Genomic DNA, 3,747 nt, shown 5'->3' with positions numbered 1-3,747 from the left:
GCAGCCCGTTGTAGTTTTCACATCCAACCCGAATAGCTTGGATTGTTTGGTCCATTTTAGTCATTAGTCTATCCATGCTTTGCAACATTTCCATTACCGCTGACATATCCTCCGAAGTAGCATTTACTAAACCCCTTGTCACATCATTCTGTGGATTATGTTATTCTATAGAATGTTTAGAGAATTCTTCGATAAGTTTCTTAATCTCCGCCGAATTTTTCTTAGTAAGAGGGCCTTGAGAGTCAAGAAGTTGGCGGGTGGTGACGTTCACCCATCATAAAAGACCGAGACCTCTTGCTGCACATTGAGGTCATTTTGGGGGCAATTCCTTATTAGACCTTTATAACGTTCCCAAGCTTCATATAATGATTCCTCCAATTGTTTTTCAAAGTTGGTGATGGACTTTTTGAGCTTAGGCACCTTGGATGGTGGGCAAAATTGTTCCAAAAATAGTCCACGCATCCGTGCCCATGTTGTTACCGCGCCTGGTGGTAATGCCTTTTGCCAATCTTTTGCGGCTCCCTTAAAAGTGACAGGGAGCATTCATAACAATACCGTTTCTCTTGGCACATTTGGGATGTTAAAGTAGTTGGCAATGTCGTTCACTTCATCTATATGCTTGTAAGCATCTTCGTGATCCTTTCAGGTGAAAGGAACCTCCTTCAGTGCGGTAAGTATATGCCCTTTGAGTTCAAAAGTTGCAGTGTCAGGAATGGTGGGTTGCACGAGACCCGGTCATGTGTCCTCTCGAACTCTCTTCTTGTACGCCTCCATTGAGAGGTCCGTAATGTTGGCCATGGTGTTGTCAGGTTCTTCGTGATCACTTCCTTCAAAATCAATAAAACTTTCCTCATTCTCGATCTTGTACTCAGTGTCTTCTTTTGTGTTGTTGGACTCCCTCGTTTTCTTTCCCTTCTTTTTACCAAAACCCGATTTCAGACTCTTTAAAGGGGACTACTTCAGAGTATCTTTGTCAGCCTTGTTCTTGTTCTTTTGAAGAACGGATTTCAGGTCTTCGAGTGGTGGAATGAAAGATGAATTTGATCCAAGGGTCATAAACGATTTGCAAATAAACAAAGAAAACACGTAAAAGAAAAAAAATGAGAAATAAAATCCTTACAGTAGCTATACCACGATGTGGTATAAATCACCACATCGTGGTGAATCTAAATTACGAAAATACTTAAAATTAAAACTAAACTCGAACATAAAATAGTCCTAACAATAGCAATATAAAGTAATTAAAACTGAGTCGTTCCCCGGGAACGACGTCAAAAACTTGATGTGTAATTTAATATGCTTATATTTTATTCAAGTTAATATTATAAAAATAATTTACTTAACTAGACTATTAAACACACTAGGCAGTGTACCTAATCGTGCAATAGTATAGCTATGGTAAGAACGAGTGTCGAACTCAAGGAACGGTGTTTCAATTAACTTTATTCTACTATTAGCTAATTACTAATTAAATAAGAAAGGTTTTGTTTTCCTAGTTTTGCAAGACTAGATACTTAAATTACCAAATTAACTCAAAATTCACTTAATTAAACTAACACTAAGCTAAGCAAGCAAACAAGTATGAATTAACCAAGGTGAGAAAGAGACTTTCGTTTAGCTTCGGATTTGTTGTTATTATGGTTGTTTCATAGAAGTGCAATGGATTTAGTTTCTTTGGCTACTGATTCCTAAGATGACCAAATTGGTATTCACCAATTTGATCCTTTAGCAAACTAGCTTATTTATTCGGTGATCAAGCAGACAAACTTACAAGCTCACTAGTGTTCGGTTCGAGTTTCTTAGACTTATAATTAATTGACAAATTAAATTTATTGATTCAATTTTATATATGATTTATCGTCATATATTGGCTCATATACTTTTTTACCCACTTTTCTACTTAACCCTAGGTTTTAATCAAAACTCTAGTCCTACAATTTTTCAAATCGCAAGATCATAAGATTCAAATTCAATTAAGGAAAATAGTCATTCTACCCTAATCAAATTCAACAATAAGTAGATAAAAAGCAGTTATGAAAAGTTCTTGAGGTTCGTTAATAAGCAAAAGTCAACAAATAACCAAATAACTAAATCCTAACTATGAAATCAACCATGTTTAGTCAACTCATCCTAGCTAAACGAAAGTCATAAGCATTTAGCGCATGATTTCAGCATTCCTAATGAAAAATCGAAAAGTAGAGTTTAGTTGCCTTTGATCTCCTCCTTCTAATGATTGTGATTGAATTCCTTGCTTCCAATGCTTAATTCCAGTGCCCTTGCCTCAAAAAACTTTGAATTCTCAAAGCCAAAAGTTCCCATTCGAAGGTTTATGTGAGATATTTATACTTCTCCTGAAAGCAGGGCACCACGTCGTGGTAGTTCAACCACGTCCTGGTGAATGTGTTTTTCCCGTATTCTACAAGTCATCGAATCTGATCGGGAATCTTCAAGACACCACATCGTGGTAGATATTACCACGACGTGTTGGGCATATTTTCCTTTATTTTAGAGCGCTAGTCCAAACTTTCAACTCCAAGCTTCCTTAATCCAGCTTCCAGCTTCCTTTTTGCTCCAAACAAGTCTTTTAATACCTACAACAAGATTCATAGCAAATTAAGTATCTTTTGTTCTAATAGGGGCATAAAAGTAATTATAATATCAAGATATGTTGTATAAATATGTGTATAAATATGCACATATCAATATGCGCGTGTGTGTGCCTCTTCTGTGTTTGAAGCTTGAAAAGAGGATCTTTGGAGGGAGAAGGAGATTGGAGCAAGTAGAGTGTGGGAATCAACTCTTATCTCAGTTATCATCTTCTGGAGGTAACCACATCGCCTTTTCCTTGTGAATCTCTTCTGTTGGTTGAGTTTTAGTGTTTTTTTTGTGAGATAATAAGTTGGAAAGATGAGCTATGGGCTAGATCTGAGGTTGTAACTTCAGATCTGGACCCTCCTTGGATTCTAGAAGCATAAAGTCTCAGTTTTGGTCATGATTAAGGTCCCTATTGAGCATGAAGTTTCATTAAGAACTTAAAATAGGCATTTAGAGCCTTTATAGCCATGCATGCACATAAAGTTTGCAAATTTACGTGACAAGCATGCCCTAGAAGCTTGGATCTATGATTTGGAGCCGTTGTATGGCTCAAAACCAATCTGTATGGAAAATGGACTGAATAGACTCGGCGAGTCGCAAGGTTGACTCAGCGAGTCACATGAAGATGGTCGTGAACTCGACGAGTTGGATGAACAACTCGGCGAGTCCGATGAAGATTACCATAAGACTCGATGAGGTTAAGAACAACTCAGTGAGTCGGATAAGTTTTCCCTAGAATATGTATGCGTGTGTATCCGTCGAGTTGCAAGGAGGGAACTCGACGGGTGGCCTTAAAGTTTGAACGAGAATCGAAGGAACTCGGCGAGTCACCCTAATGACTCGGCGAGTTGGATTGTACTCGACGAGGGTACTCAGCGAGTTGGGGTCAACACGGACTGTTGACCTTGACTGAGGGCTTTTACTTTGATCAGTGGTTGACTAGTGAGTTATGGAGTACCTTATAAGGTTAAGGACTTACGAGTATATTGTACTATGATAATAGGTGGTGGAGACGGTGTCAAGTGATCCGTGAGTTGGAGTATACCTTCTGAGTCGACATCTGCGAGGTGAGTTATCCTCACGGTATCGATAGGGTCTACGGCACCAAGGCCGACCCTTTAATTATTATTGTTATGGTATGCTACATGTGGT

The 3,747-nt window shown here is 38.5% G+C and overlaps 1 non-coding gene across 1 annotated transcript; it reads left to right on the top strand.

Moving 5' to 3' along the window:
* The first annotated feature begins 307 nt into the window (after positions 1-307).
* Positions 308-414, top strand: LOC145013514 (small nucleolar RNA R71). Its single transcript, XR_013665068.1, has one exon. It is a non-coding gene; the product is annotated as a small nucleolar RNA R71 (small nucleolar RNA).
* Positions 415-3,747: the final 3,333 nt, after the last annotated feature.

This window comes from Lactuca saligna, chromosome 8 (genome assembly GCF_052625555.1).
Source record: "Lactuca saligna cultivar CGN05327 chromosome 8, ASM5262555v1, whole genome shotgun sequence".
NCBI lineage: Eukaryota > Viridiplantae > Streptophyta > Magnoliopsida > Asterales > Asteraceae > Lactuca > Lactuca saligna.
The sequence above is the reverse complement of the archived record's forward strand: the minus strand, read 5'-3'. Positions and strand labels throughout refer to the sequence as shown.